The sequence below is a fragment of the Ovis canadensis genome, chromosome X (assembly GCF_042477335.2).
Source record: "Ovis canadensis isolate MfBH-ARS-UI-01 breed Bighorn chromosome X, ARS-UI_OviCan_v2, whole genome shotgun sequence".
In the NCBI taxonomy this organism is placed as follows: Eukaryota; Metazoa; Chordata; class Mammalia; order Artiodactyla; family Bovidae; genus Ovis; species Ovis canadensis.
In genome coordinates, this window is record NC_091727.1 from 28,848,138 (window position 1) to 28,866,130 (window position 17,993).

Here is a 17,993-nt window from a genome sequence, read left to right on the forward strand (position 1 = left end):
GATAAGTGTCAAGTTTACCCAAGTATCCATCTACTGTATTGCCAGGAGGAGCTCACAGAGGAGAACAAATCCACTCACCTAGGATCATATTTGCAGCCCAGAAGAGTGATGATGGAATATATTTGCTTTTCCTCTCTGGCTTTGTCACTGGCCTCATCCAATCTGCTAACTTTGGAACCCCCCAGATTTCTTCAATATGAGCTTTTGCAGCTGAATTACAGTGGAGGGCATGGTGAATAGGAAAGGTGGAAGAAAGGTGAATTAGAAAAGTGGCGGATGGGAACTGTGTAGTGTTTTTATTTATGCTCTCTATTCCTGTTCACAGTGCACTTTCCATTTTAGCTAGTCAGGTTCATCCATTTACTGGATTTTCTCCTGTCACCAAGTAAATATGAATTGTATTGGATTTTACAGAATTTTCTGGCAGTGTATGGAATATTTCCATTTCTTCAATAGTTCCCAAAATAGTTCAGTTTGGACTTATTACTTATAGGTAATTCAGTTAAGATTGTAGTTATCAGCACAGCCCTGTAAATGTTCAGTGGCTCATAACAATAAAGGGTAATATACACCTAATGAAGCACTAGTGTTTAATGTTAATCATATATTAGCATTATTGATTTTCCTCTGATGTGGAGACTATTCCCTTGCCCACTTGACAGATGAGAGGATAGAGGCATAGAGATATTAGGTATTATTAATTTGCCCAACTCTGCCCAGCTGATAAGAAATTGGGTTGAGCTTGAAACACAGGCAGCTTTACTCCTGAGTGTATGCACTTGGCCTCCTTCATTGTATATTTCTTTGGGTTTCTCTTTACAGACAAGCATCACTAGTGCTGGAGATTTTCTAAGCTATAGCTGGTTATACTAAGAAACTCTAGACTTTCCAAGGGATGATTGCATACATTTTCTGATGACCTTGATATTGAGGCCTTTTTCTAGGAAGCTTGCATCCTTTCTACATTTGCTTTAAGATGGGCAGTTACCCCTGCCTGTCCAAAGCTGAGAGAAAGGCCTGGTATCTCAAAGTACATTTATTTTTTATTGATGATAATGTTATTGAAGTAGACTTTTCTATGCATTTTTATAATTCCACTGATCTCTTATTTAACTATCTTGAAGGTGTCTTTATATTGTTGTTCATGTGGTTTCTGATTAAAACACCATGATACTAAGCACTGACTGGAATACAAAATCTTAACTGACAGTAGCTTATTGTAATTTTTTCTTGAAACTTGAAAAATTAATTTTCTTATCTCAAAGCATTCATTTATTATAGTAAATGAATGTAGTTATAGAGCATACTTTTCAGAAATCATGACTCATAAAACTATAAAATGAATGCATGTCAAAGATTTATTTCACTAATTAATGAAAGAAGTGGAAGAAATGTTATAAATGATTCAGAGGTGGTGTCAAAGAACCATACATTTATATGCAATAAAGGAATTTTGGAGTGGGTTTACCACAACTGGTCTATACATAGGACAGTAATCAGCTGCATCCCACTAGACCCAGTTCAGTTCAGTTCAGTTTAGTCGCTCATTTGTGTCCGAGTCTTTGCAACCCCATGGAATGCAGCACGCCGGGCTTCCCTATTCAGCACCAACTCCTGGAGCTTGCTCAAACTCATGTCCATCAAGTCGGTAATGCCATCCAACCATCTCCTCCTCTGTTGTCACCTTCTCCTCCTGCCTTCAGTCTTTCCCAGCATCAAAGTCTTTTCCAATGAGTCAGTTCTGTGCATCAGCAGCCAAAGATATGACACTAGACACAAATGAGTTCTATTTCTAGGGACAAGAATGACTTGCATTGCTGTTAGCTTTCTAGAAGTTTACTTTATCTTTATAGAGTTTGTTATAAAATAGCACATTCAAACACAAAGGTGCACATATAGAATCAGATAATCCCCAGAGGCTCAACTTTCTATTAGAAGGATATCCAATTATCTCTGCTGCTCATTCCAGAGTTTAAAATCTTTCCTTAAAGTACTATCTTGTGGATGCTTCTAATGGAAATCACTTGTCTCTAGTATATATTTCATTATTTGAGTTATCCAGTCAACACTTAGTGCCTATCATCTGCCCTGAGAAATTTAATGGGTATTATAAACAGACCAGGAAATCTGTGGGTATGGGGGGGTGTGTATGTGTCTGTCCAGAATCTATTTTTTTTTCTTTTTTTTTTTAATTTTAAAATCTTTAATTCTTACATGCGTTCCCAAACATGACCCCCCCTCCCACCTCCCTCCCCACAACATCTCTCTGGGTCATCCCCATGCACCAGCCCCAAGCATGCTGCACCCTACGTCAGACATTTAATTAGACTGTGATTGCTACCCTACTGTTTTTATTAGTAACTCATTAAAGTTGACCTTATGACTGATAATATTGGAAATTGTTGTAGTGGCACAATATTTAGCACAATGGGATTTATCTCAATGGTTCTTGGATTGAGAAATGTTATGTTTCTGATTTTTAGAATTATAATAGTAGTAAATCATCCAGATTCTTGTAAAACGAGCTAATTTGATTCTGTGAAAACTTTTTTTCTTTAAGATTATTTTTCCTGCTTAATTGAGATATAATTGACAAGCAAAACATATATATTTAAGCTGTACAACTTGAGGTTTTGATAGATGTATACATTATGAAGTGATTACCACGTTTAAGCTAATCAACATATGTATCACCTCATATAGCTATCTTTATTTTTTGTGGTCAGAACATTAAGGATTTACTCTCAGAGACTTTGAAGTATACAATACAATATTGTTAACTGTAGTCACCATATTGTACATTAAATCTCCAGAACTTATTCATGCTATGTAAGTGAAACTTTATACACTAAGTTTATCTACCCATCCCTGCTCCCAGCCTCTAGAAACTACAATTCTACTCTCTGCTTCCGTGAGTGTGACCTTTTCAGATTCCAAATATACATGAGATCAGATCATATTTGTCTTTCTGTGCCTGGCTTCTCTCCCTTAGCATAATGCCCTTAAGAGTTCATTCATGTTGTAAAAAACTAAAAGATTTCCTTCTTTTTAAAGGCTGAATAATATTCTCTCTGTATGAATGTGTGTATCTCACATTTTCTTTATCCATTTATTTATTGATGTACACTTAAAACCATGCTTTTTCTAAGAAAGTTTTAAAATGATACAAACATGTATTTTTATGAAAAGCAGTACATGTTTATATATATATATTTTTTAAAAACTGGGCAAACATTTAGCAATATGGAAGAAAGCCAAAATCAGTATAACTACTTATGATTGATACAATCAGTACTGTATGCTGTGATGTAGTTTTTTCCAGTCATCTTTCTTTTATCTATATTCATATTATTCATAATAAGAATCATGCTATCTATGCAACAATGTGTTCTTTTTCCTCTCAATATTTTATTGTGACTGTTTTTCCAAGTGATTCACTTCAAGAATTATTTGTGAGAGCTGCATAATATTTCATCTTATAGGTACTCCCTATAATTTAATAGTTCTTATTAGTAATCAGAAACGTAATACTTTATTAAGTTTTTCTTTACATAAATCTTTATCTGGGTTTAAGACTAAGTTGATGTGTTAGTTACCTGTTATACCATAATAGATTACCACAAATATAGCAGTTTAAAACAACCCAAGTGTATTATCACATAACGTCTGTGTGTCAAAAGTCTAGGCACAGAATAGCTGGGTTCTCTGCTGAGGGTCTCATATGACTGAAATCAAGGTATCAGCTGGGTTGAATGCATCTGAGATTTGAGATCCTCTTCCAAGTTCATGTGGCTGTTGGTGGAGTTCAGCTCTTTGTGGTTGTAGGACTGAGGGTCTCAGCTCCTAGAGGCTGTAGCCTCTATGTACATATGGTTCTCTCGACTGCATGGCAGTTTCTTCTTCAAGACCAGTAAGAAAACATCTCTGCTGCTTCATATTTCTAACATATTTCATCTGTGACCTCTAGACTCTTTTGAAAAGAGTCACCTGATTGGGGCAGGCCCACCAAGGGTAATCTCTCTTTGATTAACTTAAAATTGACTGATTATTTTTTTTTTACAATTGCAAAATATTTTCACTTTTGCCATATAACATAGCCTATTCATATGAGTGTTATCCCGTCACTTTTATAGGCCTTACCCCGAAGTGGGGGGATTCTATAGGCTATGAGCAACAGGAGGTAGGAGTCTTGGAGGGCCCTCACAGAATTTTTACTACTGCTGCAGACAGATTTCATTTCTCTAATTCTATGATATATGCTTTCTTTATCATGCTTTGTTCCTATGTATTCTGATATCTGGTGCAGTGTTGTATATATTTTTCATTGATAAGTTTTATCAATCTTTGTGGGTACACTGTATGATTCAACGAGTCTAGAATTAAAATGCGAGGCAAGGTCTACTTAATTCATCTTATTTTTTCTAAATTTCTCTCTTGTTTATTCTTCCATTCAAATTTTAGACTTAATTTTTCAAAAAACAAAATAAAAACTCCATGTGGAAAAATTTGACCTTTTTTGGTCAATATTGATAAACTGGTCAATATTTTCATCTTGGAGAACATTAGTTTTCTCCATTTGTAATGGAAGCCTTTTTAAAATGTTTTTGTAATCATAACCTATAAATATGAAAATTCTGCATTTCTTTTTCTAACATTTATAGCTATTGTTCTTACTTTCTGCTTCATTTCACTGCCTCAGACTTCTAGATAAAAGCTAAGTGGTAACATTGACTACCCTTGCCAGTGTTATTCTAGTCTTATAAAGTTTGTTAAATTTCTTATATTCTAGTCTTTTATTTTGTCAAATATGTAAGCTTTTCTATATTTTTACAACCATAATCATGATCTTCTGTTAGTTGTAACACTGTGTTCCTTGAAAGTTTAAAAATACTCATCTGTGTTATTTTCAATAGACAGAAAATTTGGGAGTATATACTTTAATCATGTCTAGGAGAAGGCAATGGCAACCCACTCCAGTACTCTTGCTTGGAAAATCCCATGGGCAGAGGAGCCTGGTGGGCTGCAGTCCATGGGGTCACTAAGAGTCAGACATGACTGAGCGTCTTCACTTTCACTTTTCACTTTCATGCATTGGAGAAGGAAATGGCAACCCACTCCAGTGTTCTTGCCTGGAGAATCCCAGGGACAGAGGAGCCTGGTGGGCTGCCATTTATGGGGTCGCACAGAGTCGGACACGACTGAAGCGACTTAGCAGCAGCAGCGGCAGAATTTTTAAATGATTTTTATTTGATTCATATTTTTCTTTTGTTTAGTAAAGTATGGAAATTTACATTCCCAGAAAGCCACCCGTTCTGTAATATTTTCAAATTTACGAAAATTCAAGGTTTCCTAAATGTTTTCTGTCAGTCTATATTTTATACTCTCTTTTTCACTATTATTGGACCCATTTTCTTAGTAGATTATATAAAAATTTAGTCAACTCTTTGTAACGCAAATCTGCTGATGAACCTTAGTTCCTTAAGCGCCATTGGTTTCCCACCCTTTGGAAGATATGGTCCAGACATTGCGAGAATTGAAAAAGCCCTTTCCTTTCAAGAACCTTATATTAAGTTTTCAGTCAAGTGGAACCACCCAGTTGGTGTGGCAGTTAGTTCACAGTAACTGCAGCCACTACTCCAGTCTGTTAGTTTGCCGGATGTTCCATAGTGTTTAAGCTGAGTTACTCTATGGCAGCATACGCTGGTGTGGAATTCTCAGGATAATTTTTAAATAAGGAACACGTGTGTTTTGGACAGTTATTTGACAACTGACCATTCTTTATGATTTGCAGGAGAATCTGTCAAGGATTATATAGCTGAAGACTTTGTTCTCACCTTGGCCACTTAGATTATGAGTTAATTTTTGATGATCAGTATTGAAGAATGGTTGGAGAAGGAAATGGCAACCCACAGCAGTATTCTTGTCTAGAGAATTCCAAGGACAGAGGAACCTGGTGGGCTACAGTCCATGGGATCACAAAGAGATGGACACGACTGTGCGACAAACTTACACTTTCACTTTCATTCTGTTTAAGAGATCTGGGTTAGCTTTCTGGGTTGGAACGATCCCATGGAGAAGGAAATGGCAACCCACTCCAGTATTCTTGCCTGTAGAATCCCATGGACAGAACAGCCTGGTGGGCTACAGTCCATGGGGTCGCAAGAGTTGGACATGACTTAGTGACTACACCACCACCACCACCACCACCACCACCACCACCACCACCATCACCATTACCATTGAAGAGTGGTTATAAGATCTGGAACTGTAATATTCCCTTGTTAGCCAGACTCTATAGGAATGAATGATCTTCTGGTTAGGATTGTTTTAGACAAACAAACAACAGCAATAACAACAGCAAAACCCCAGAAATGTATCTGGGCCAATTTATTAAAAAAAAAAAAAAAAACTACTCAAGTAACTTAAAACTCATTTTTGATTATCTGAACATGTACCCCTCTCCACTCCCCAACCTGTATTGAGTAGATTGTCAGATATATAGTTTAGTTTTCCCCATTGGAAATTTGACAAATGCATCATGTATTCTTTTTGTTCTCCTGTCCCTGTAATCTACTGCCTATTACTTTTAAAGCCTTTCTCCCCTGGCCCCAAGTCAGCCCAAATGTGAACATCATCTGAGAATATTTTTATTGACTTCTTCAGGCAGCTTTGAGCACTTTCTGTAGACTTGAGAATTCTTCTCTTAAAATGCTTATTCCTTTGCTATAACTGTTGATTCTCATATTTTTCTTCTATGTGATCCTTGGCCACAGTGACCATTTCCTAATGATTTTGTATCCTTACTACTTATAACAGCATTTGAAACACAGTTTAGTTTAGTCGCTCAGTCATGTCCAACTCTTTGTGACCCCATGAACTGCAGCATGCCAAGCTTCCCTTCCAACACCAACTCTTGGAGCTTGCTCAAACTCATGTCCATTGAGTCGATTATGCCATCCAACCATCTCATCATCTGTCGTCACCTTCTCCTCCTGCCTTCAATCTTTCCCAGCATGAGAGTCTTTTCCAGTGAGTCAATGCTTCACATCAGGTGGCTGAAGTATTGGAGTTTCAGCTTCAGCATCAGTCCTTCCAATGAATATTCAAGACTGATTTCTTTTAGGATTGACTGGTTTGATCTCCTTGCATTCCAAGGGACTCTGAAGAGTCTTATCCAACACCAGAATTCAAAAGCATCAGTTCTTCGGTACTCAGCCTTTTTTATAGTCCAACTCTACATCCATACATGACTACTGGAAAAACCATAGCCTTGACTAGACAGAACTTTGTCAGCAAAGTAATGTCTCTGCTGTTTAGAATGATGTCTAGGTTGGTCTTAACTTTTCTTCCAAGCAGCAAGCTTCTTTTAATTTCATGGCTGCAGTCACCATCTGCAGTGATTTTGGAGCCCAAGAAAATTAAGTCTCTCATTGTTTCCATTATTTCTCCATCTATTTGCCATGTAGTGATGGGACTGGATGCCATGATCTTCATTTTTGGAATGCTGAGTTTTAAGAGAGATTTTTCAGTCTTCTCTTTCCCTTTCATCAAGAGGCGTTTTAGTTCTTCTTCATTTTCTGCCATAAGGGTGGTGTCATCTGCATATCTGAGGTTATTGATATATCTCCTGGCAATCTTGATTCCAGCTTGTGCTTCATTCAGCCCAGCATTTCACATCATGTACACTGCATGTAAGTTAAATAAGCAAGGTGACAATATACAGCCTTGAGATACTCCTTTCCCAGTTTGGAACTTGTCTGTTGTTCCATGTCCAGTTCTAACTGTTGCTTCTTGACCTGCATACAGATTTCTCAGGAGGCAGGTCAGGTGATCTGGTATTTCCATCTGTTTAAGTATTTTCCACAGTTTGTTGTGATCTACACAGTCAAAGGCATTGGTGTAATTAGTAAAGCAGAAGTAGATGTTTTTCTGGAATTTTCTTGCTTTTTCTATGATCCAACAGATGTTGGCAATTTGATCTCTGGTTCCTCTGCCTTTTCTAAATCCAGCTTGAACATCTGGAAGTTCATGGTTCACGTATTATTGAAGCCTGGCTTGGAGGATTTTGAGCATTATTTTGCTAGTGTGTGAGATGAGTGCAATTGTGCAGTAGTTTGAACATTCTTTGGTATTGCACTTCTTTGTGACTGGAATGAAAACTGAACTTTTCCAGTCCTGTGGCCACTGCTGAGTTTTTCAAATTTGCTGGCATATTGAGTGCAGCACTTTCACAGCATCATCTTTCAGGATTTGAAATAACTCAACTGGAATTCTTTCACCTCCACTAGCTTTGTTCATAGTGATGCTTCTTAAGGCCCACTTGACTTCACATTCCAGGATGTCTTGCTCTAGGTGAGTAATCATACCATTGTGGTTATCTGGGTCATGAAGATCTTTTTTGTATAATTCTTCTGTGTATTCTTGCCACCTCTTCTTAATATCTTCTGCTTCTCTTAGGTCCATACCATTTCTGTCCTTTATTGAGCCCATCTTTGCATGAAATGTTCCCTTGGTATCTCTAATTTTCTTGAAGAGATATCCAGTCTTTCCCATTCTCGTTTTCCTCTATTTCTTTGCATTGATCGTGGAGGAAGGCTTTCTTATCTCTCTTTGCTATTCTTTGGAACTCTGCATTCAAATGGGTATATCTTTCCTTTTCTCCTTTGCTTTTAACTTCTCTTCTTTTCTCAGCTATTATTAAGGCTTCCTCAGACAACCATTCTGCCTTTTGCATTTCTTTTTCTTGGGGATGATCTTGATCACTGCCTCCTGTACAATGTCATGAACCTCTGTCCATAGTTCTTCAGGCTGTCTGTCTATCAGATCTAATTCATGGAATCTATTTGTCACTTTCACTGTATAATCATTAGGGATTTGATTTAGGTCATACCCGAATGTTCTATTGGTTTTCTCTACTTTCTTCAATTTAAGTGAATTTGGCAATAAGGAGTTCATGATCTGAGCCACAGTCAGCTCCTGGTCTCATTTTTGCTGACTGTATAGAGCTTCTAACTTTTATTATAACTAGAACTAACTTTTAGGTAGACTGTAAGAGTGTCTGTTGATCCTCTGCACAGGGACTCTTTCCAGAAGTTTAAAATCTATTCCCATATTTAAATTGTACATTTGATAGAATACTTTATCTGTGCCATGCAGATATAGATACTTAAATTTTGACTTGAGTGGGAAAAAAGGGTATAGTCTTGAGTTTAATAAGACAAGAACTTCATGAGCTAAGTAAAATATAATGGATCATCTTTGGAATGTAAATAATTACTATATAGCAGCCAGGAATGGAGAGAAAAGAGAGAAAAAGTGCTAGTGTTTAAAATTTTCTACAATTAAATGTCAATGTTAAACACCATAAAAACAATTGTTTTATTTACAGGTTGTAAAACTTTGAAGGTAGGTATTTACTACCTCAGTATGTTGGGGGATAAATAGATCTAACATGAAATAAAATGAAAGGAAATAGATATGACCTATATTTATATGTATGTTTTTGAGATGAGAAAAAGGATACTTGTAGAGTACAAGTAACTTGCTTAACCCAACACAGTAAAACTCTTAATCCAGTTCATCCCCATACTAAAACCAACTCATTTGCTTTATGATGTCTTGAGTAAGACAAATGAGTATAACTTCCCTCACTTTCTCTTCTGAACTGTATTTTATTTCTCTTCTGCCTATAAGAGGAGTTGTCCCGACTTCTCCAGACTAATGTATCCTCCCTTCTAGATTTACTCCCTTTCTCTGGCTCTGATTCTCTTTGCTTTGGTTTACGTATAGGTCCTAGTCTTCCCTATTCTCAACTATAGTTATCTTTCTACTTCTTTATTCTCAACTAGGGATGAATTCCACATCCTACCATTAAGAAACAAGCAAATGAAGCTGATTTTGCTCCTTAAATTTTTGTTTTTTTCTCCTTAAAATTTCTGATTATACCCCTATTTGTCTAATTACGAGACTGGCTAATATCACCAGCAGTATCTTAATTTTCAAAGACTTGCCTGTTTTTGATCCTTACAATACATAAGCTCTGCAGATTGTGTCCTTAAATGCTCTTCTTTGCTTCATTGACCTATAGACTTCTGATTCACATTCTCTTTACTACTTTTTCTCACTTCTTTTCGCTTTTGATTTCCTATGCCTGTATCATCAATATTTGTAGTTTCACTGTTGAAAGTAGAAGCTTTCTTCCTCATTTGTATTTGGTCTGTATTTTCTTCCTGTTTTTCCTAATCCTTGTCTTTCACATCAGCTATAGTTGCAACATTGTTATCTTTCATCACTCTACTGGGCTTCTGGCTAACATATTTAATTGCACACAAGACATTTCTAATAGGAGATTCCACAGGGAATTTGAAATCTACATGCCCCAAATATAATTTCATGTATTTCTTCAGCCTGATTACCCAAAATGTCTTCTCTGTTTCTTTATATTGATAAATCATATCATAATAGACCTTGTTCCTCAAACTATACTGCCTCAGGTCCACTTTTGAAGCTTCTTTTTAACATCACTTCCTTTAATAATCACTAAACCATGGAATTAAAAGACGCTTATTCTTGGACCAAAGTTGTGACCAACTTAGATAGCATATTCAAAAGGAGAGATATTACTTTGCCAACAAAGGTCGATCTAGTCAAGGCTATGGTTTTTCCAGTGGTCATGTATGGATGTGAGAGTTGAACTGTGAAGAAAGCTGAGCGCCGAAGAATTGATGCTTTTGAACTGTGGTGTTGGAGAAGACTCTTGAGAGTCCCTTGGACTGCAAGGAGATCCAACCAGTCCATTCTAAAGGAGATCAGTCCTGGGTGTTCATTGGAAGGACTGATGCTAAAGCTGAAGCTCCAGTACTTTGGCCACCTCATGCGAAGAGTTGACTCATTGGAAAAGATCTTGATGCTGGGAGGGATTGGGGGCAGGAGGAGAAGGGGATGACAGAGGATGAGATGGCTGGATGGTATCACTGACTCAATGGACATGAGTTTGAGTAAGTTCCGGGAGTTGGTGATGGACAGGGAGGCCTGGCGAGCTGCGATTTATGGAGCCACAAAGAGTCGGACACGACTGAGTGACTGAGCTGAACTGAACTGAAGCTCTAGTGAAAGTGAAAGTGAATCCTCTCAGTCGTGTCTGGCTCTTTGTGACCCCATGGACTGTAGCCTACCAGGCTCCTCCCTCCATGGGATTTTCCAGGCAAGAGTACTAGAGTGGGTTGCCATTTCCTTCTCCAGGGGATCTTCCCAACCCAGGGATCGAACCCAGGTCTCCCACATTTCAGGCGGATGCCTTAACCTCTGAGCCACCAGGGAAGCCCGAACTGAAGCTCTATTTATTCTCAAATCTATTCTGTTCTCCCACTATTCATTCCTACTGCATTAAGGTTAATCTTGTTTATCTTTCTGAAACACTGCCTGTTTAACAGTTTCCTCTGCCTATAAACTATGGTTTCTAAAACCATTCAGATTATTTACCTATAAGCATCCAATGACTCTTCATTGTATATACTGCAAAGAATCTTTTGTTGTTTAGTCGCTAAGTCATATCCTACTCTTTTGCAACCCATGGACTATATAGCCCACCAGGCTCCTCTGTTCATGAGATTCTCCAGGCAAGAATACTGGAGAATTCCATTTCTCCGGTGTTGGTTGCCATTTCCTTCTCCAGGGCATCTTCCTGAGCCAGAGATCAAACCTGCATCTCTTGGTCTTCGACATTGGCATGCAGGTTCTTTACCACTGAGCCACTGGGGAAGCCCCGCAAAGAATCTTAGGAGTGTGTGAAAGGAGGCAGGTCAGAATATTGGGTGAGTCATCTTGTGTATTCTGAGGTATGTGTGTGTATATGACCCATATTTATGAGTGTGCTTTTGAGATGAGAAAAAGGAGACTTGTTTTCATGATTTGCTATATACTGTTTTCATGATTTAAAAAAAAAAGCTAAAGTAAAGCTGCATAAAATGTTACTGGATGATGAAGTTAGAATAAGTGGAAAACATTGTAGGGGGTGTTGTGGAAAAGTCCCAAGTTTTTGTCTAGCATAGTTTGCTATTAAGAACCCTACATTCACATTTTTAACCTCTGTCCCTTATAGCCCTCAGCTTGTAGTCTATTTACACTTTATTCCTAAAACTTGCCATATCACATCCTCGCTTGTAATAGTTTCCTATTGCTGATGTCACCAGTTACTACACATTTAGCAACTTTAAACAACTCCAGATTTTAACGTTGCAGTTCTGATGGTCAGAGTCCAAAATGCATTGGACTCACTTGACTAAAATCAAGGTGATGGCATGCCTGAATATCTCTTGGAGGATCCAGGAGAGAATCTGTTTCCTGACCTTTTCTACCTTCTAGAGGCCACGAAAATTCCTGGGTACATGTGCTGTTCCTCCATCTTCAAAGTGCATCACTCCAGTCTCTGACCTTTGCTTTCATCCTCATGTCTCCTCTCTCTGAATCTAATTCTTCTCCTGCCCTTTTATAAAGATGCTGTGATTACACTGGGCTTACCCAGATGATAGTCTTCCATCTCAAAATCTTTCAGTTCATCATAGCTGCAGTGTCTGTGCACTGCACAAGGTAACATATTGACAGGATCCGGGAATTCAGATGTGAGCATATTCGTGTGTGTGCATGCTTAGTCGCTCAGTTGTGTCCTATTCTTTGCGACCCTGTGGACTGTAGCCCGCCAGGCTCCTCTGTCCATGGAATTCTCCAGGCAAGAATACTGGAAAAGGTTGCCATTTCTTCCTCCAGGGGATCTTCCCCACCCAGGGATTGAACCCCGTTCTCCTGCATTGCAGGCCGATTCTTTACTGTCTGAGCCATCGGGGAAGCCTCTGAGCATGTTTACGGATAGGCTCTTCTGCCTACCAGCCTGACAATTGCACTCATCCTTTGTCCTAGACCCAGAATTCCCTTTCCCATAGAAAAATCTCTCCTTTATGACCTAGCTTGGCTGTTCCCTATGACTTCACCACATCCAACCTGGAGCAGAATTAATAGATTTCCTCCCTCTACTCCCTTAGCACATTATACTCAACATATGGCAGTAGGGCCAGTCTAATTAAGTCGGTAAGTATATTTGTCTCCTTTATTGGCCTGTGAGCTTTCACTAGAGTGTGTTGCATTGTCTGTGTCCCCACTGCACCATTGCATAGAATCTTGGAACTAGGATATGTTTAATAAGTGTTTATGAAATGATGAGTTTGAATGCTGAAATTCAACTGCATATAATAGCAACCACATTTAGTCTTTTTTACTTACTCATTTTATTTTAGTTAAAATTTATTTATCATTGGATTAAAAAGATGAATAAAACACTCCCTCACCCTGGAGGCACTCTGGTAGAATAAAAGACGTATAGTTAAAGATATAAGCTAATAGTGTGGGGTAGCATGTAAAGAAAGCTGATAAATGTAGATAGCTTCACAGGTGAGAGGGATGTGAGTTAAGTCTGCAATAGTGGTAATAATATAATAGTAATGATAATAATAGTGGTGACAACAGTTAGCTGCAATAAAAACAGTAATAAAAATAGCTTTCATTTATTCAGATTATTCTATATGCCAGTGCTGTTCCAGGTACTATGTTATCTGTTCTATAATAATCCTGTTTTGTAAATGAAAAAACTGTTTGAAAAACTAGTTCAGTTCAGCTGCTCAGTCATGTCCGACTCTTTGTGACCCCATGGACTGCGGCACGCCAGGCCTCCCTGTCTATTACCAGCTCCTGGAGTTTACTCAAACTCATGTCCATTGAGTCAGTGCTACCATCCAACCATCTCATCCTCTGTCATCCCCTTCTCCTTCCACCTTCAGTCTTTCCCAGTATCAGGGTCTTTTCAAATGAGTCAGTTCTTTGCATCAGGCGGCCAAAGTATTGGAGCTTCAGCTTCAGCATCCGTCCTTCCAATGAATATTCAGGACTTATTTCCTTTAGGATGGACTGGTTGGATCTCCTCGCTGTCCATGAGAGACTCAAGAGTCTTCTCCAACACAACAGTTGAAAAACATAAATTCTTCAGAGCTCAGGTTTCTTTATAGTCCAACCCTCAAATCCATACATGACTACTGGAACAACCATAGCTTTAGCTAGATGGACCTTTCCTGAAGAAGTTATTTGCCCCAAATTACAAAGCTGATAGGTAGCAAAACTGGGTTAAGAACCCAGACAGACTGATTGCTTATAATCACTGTGATGTGCTCATTTTGCATAAGATTTGGTATTGATTTATGAGTAGCCCAGTAGTGAATGATATTCTTTTTGTTTTGTTTTCAGAATAAGTTTTATTATGATAAAATTCACATAGCATAAACTTCAGCATTTTAAAGTGTATAATCAGTAGTTTTTAGAAAATATTCATCCCAGTATATAACCATCACCAGTGTCTATTTCAGAACATTTTCATCATCTCTCCTAAAGAACCCCCATACCCATTTGCAGACCTTTCCAAAATTTCCCCTTTTAAACCCAGCCTCTAGCAACCACTGTCCTGCCTTCTGTGTCTACACTTTTGCTTAGTTGAATGGTAGTCTTAACAGGAAAACAGGCAAACAATCTCAGGTCTGTTCATCTAGAAACTGAAGCTTCTTGAAATTAGGTCACTGATAGTATGAGCTACAATGTGACAATAAGAAAATACATGAGAACCTCAGTGAATGTTTATATATAATTTGCATTGGGATTTCTGGGTTGAAATTTTAATTCTGCAATGAGTATAGCAAAGCTTTAATGTCTATGACTAGACACATTTCATCTGTCTTTCAATAGAAATACAATAAATTGCCTTAAAGAAGTTTGTAATGATGATTGTAGATTGACCAAGATGTTGAATATGTGAGATGCTCCATAGTTCTTTTTTGTTTTCCCCAATTCAAAACTGTTTTGAAAGATTCAATTGAGGATCTTGATGTTACCAAATTGACGCTTTCCAAACCAATTTAATTTTAAGAAATAGAATCATAAACTAGCTGGTTTGCCTTTTAGAAATGAAATGAGTGAAGAAATAGTATTTTGCACAAGAGTGAAGGAATAATGTAGTTAAGGTAGAAGATCTTATGGTGTCTATTTGGCTCCTGGAGTTTCTTGGGCAGTGCTGATTAAACTCACACTGAGAGAGGAACTGATTCTCACTGCTAACCTGAAGGCTGAAGATATCAACTTGAAAATTTCCTGCTGCTCCTGTTAGCGCAGTGGCTAGGAAATGGGATTCCGATTTTAGGAATGCATGCCTGAGTCAGGTTTGCACTTTAATGTGGCAGTTCCTCAGATGTGTCTTATGATTTGGCTTTTTGGACTACGTTTCATTTATGTCTTTATATGAACTCCAGGTCCTTGGTTAGAAAACTGAAATGGGCTATCATCATTTATAGGAGCTGGAGTTAAAATAGCTTATTCTCAGTGCTTATTTGAAAAATTCCCCGACTTTCTGACTAAAATGATAATGGTGACATTTTACAGCAAGTGAATGGGTTTTGATTTTGTTTTGTGAATTAAAATGTGTCTTAACAGACTTTTATTAATGTGAATGAATTAATCATTTAAAAATGCTCAGAGGTTTCTGAGGTTTTAGGAGAGCAAAAAAAAAAGTGACTGTCAAATCACCATTTCGGCTTTCTCATCTTAATAAAGTCACAGTGATTGAAAGCTGATGATCAGTTCTCAACTGTCTTGCAAAGAAACTTAGGCTGTCATGGATTGACAGTGTAGTTGAACTGTGTTCTAACTTGCTCCTTTTTAAAATTCAGTCTTGCAGCTCTACTACCTCAGTCTCATACAAAAATAAAAGGGAGATGATTTTCTGAAGAAGACAATGTTCATTTCAGTTAATTTCACATGAAGTATTCCCCCCTCTTGAAATCTAACACTAAGCTAGTGTTCCTTCTGGTATCCCTCTGAGAGCCTTGTGATAGGAAGAAACGATGTATTTTCTGGTAGTTTTCATATACAGTATACTTTTTTTGAATAGAGATGAAGTCTTAGAGTTCTCTTGAAGTATCTTATAAAGTTTGTTTTAAGAGAATTGTAAAATTATAATGAAATCTTTAGAGGCATAGAATTTATGATTTCTTCTCAAATGGAAAGAATGATACTGAATAAAACCATGTTCTATTGCAGCATGAAACATTTAAAATGTCAATGTTTGGTAATTTATTTGAAAATAAATTGTTAATGAAATAGTATTTTTGAAGGGATTGTTTCCACTTATTTAAATACAATTCAGTTCTCTAAATAAAGAGAAATTCTAAAACTTAGTTGAGTTTAAGATTTTAAAATATTGTAATGGGCCTATGGAAACATAATTTTGGTATTATTGGTTTTGATTTAACTTAGGAACCCCACAACATATGGGAAAATAGAATACAAATCCTGCTCACATTCTTTCCATTTGTGAAATTCATTACTCTGTTTGTGCATGATTAAAGCCTAACACAAATCATATAATATTGCTATATATTTTAAAAATGTGTGTTTTTCTTCTTTATCTTTGCTTTAGAGAACAGCCTTTAAGAGCTGGAAGATGAAAGCTCCGATCCCTCACTTGATTCTCTTATATGCTACTTTTACTCAGAGTTTGAAGGTAGTGACCAAAAGAGGTTCTGGTATGTAGTGTTCCTTCCTTTTCTCTCATTGTGGCTTAAAGTGATGGTGCTACATTTATACATATACCGTTTGTGAAGAGGTTGAAAATTATCCAGGATCCATATTGTGGAAATTCTGTAGATTTATCTTTAAATGAGTGGAGCATAACTTACAGGGAATTAGAAAAGTGGGAGTAGGTTGAAAAAGACATGGTTTATTTTGGTAACTACTATGAATTGAAATGAATTGAGTTTTGGTTGATTTCATTTTATAGTATGGCTTTCAATTTTCTTTGTAAAGAGTGTCATTTAAATTTTTGCATGGAATCATAGTGAACTTTTTTCATGTTAAATTTTACTGTCACCATTTCGATGTCAGCTATGGTTAGGGCAGACTCTTTGCTGATTTATTTTGCAGTTTTTGTTTTTTTAAAAAAAACCCAAAGTTATTAAAGAAAATGTCATGAGGAAGCATTCTAACATGTAAGTAGGAAATATAGAGATAAAGTAGAATGGTAATATGAAAGCTGCTGCTAAATAGAAAAATCTTGATACTTAAGGAAAACTTTGATGTTAACATACATCTTAGGTTTCAGTTGACTGTGATTCTTGGAGTTAGAAAAATGTATGAGATAATTGAATAAATAGCTATTACCTGTGTGAAGTTATATTACATCACTGATGATAATCACTGATGATAATCTTGCCACATTCACATCTTACATGGGGTGATAGAATTTTTGAAGCTCTAACTTTTCAGTACAATGAAGGATGGAATGTATTGTATTTAGTTGCTAGCACTAGAATGTGTTATCTGTTAGTTCTAGAGAGACAATGGGAGAAAGAGGAGATAGTGTGTAAGAGGCTACAGAGTGTTGTGATATCAAGGACTGTACAAACAAGCGTATCTTTGGAATTCAGAAAGGAGAAGAAATGAATGAGATGGGGCCATGGCAACCGTTCTTGGTACTTTAAGTTAAGAGGCTTCAAACTCATATTTGATTCAACAGTGAAAAGGGCCACATCCCAGGGAAGTAGGGAGCAGTCTGCTGTTATGAGCCCCACCTTGGGGGGAAGTCTGGGGAGTACTTCCTGCATATGCAGGCGGATGACACCACAGGCTTGAGAATTAAAGGAATTTGGCTGAGCCCATTAGCTCTAGAACTTTTGGTTGTTGTACAGCTGTTGTAGGCAGTATAAAAAAAATAGTGTTTCTTTGTTTACACAGTATTTTGTCTGTTCTTCTTGGTGGATATTTTTGAATGAGAGAAAGCCCTAGGGCAGGATTATGATATAGTAGCTTTTGAAATTTGAATGGATTACTGGCAAATAGTAGATATGTTGATTTCTTTGTCTGCCAAGTGCGAGGAAGGTTGAGCGTACCCGTGGAAGTTAGGGTTG

The 17,993-nt window shown here is 37.3% G+C and overlaps 1 long non-coding RNA gene across 1 annotated transcript in view; it reads left to right on the plus strand.

Annotated features, from left to right (window-relative positions):
* The window catches only part of LOC138930954 (uncharacterized), a 235,635-nt gene extending 218,119 nt beyond the window's left edge, over window positions 1-17,516 (plus strand). The window contains exon 2 of the long non-coding RNA XR_011446306.1: window positions 16,508-17,516. This is a non-coding gene — a long non-coding RNA (uncharacterized lncRNA). The remainder of the gene's footprint in view (window positions 1-16,507) is intronic.
* Window positions 17,517-17,993: the final 477 nt, after the last annotated feature.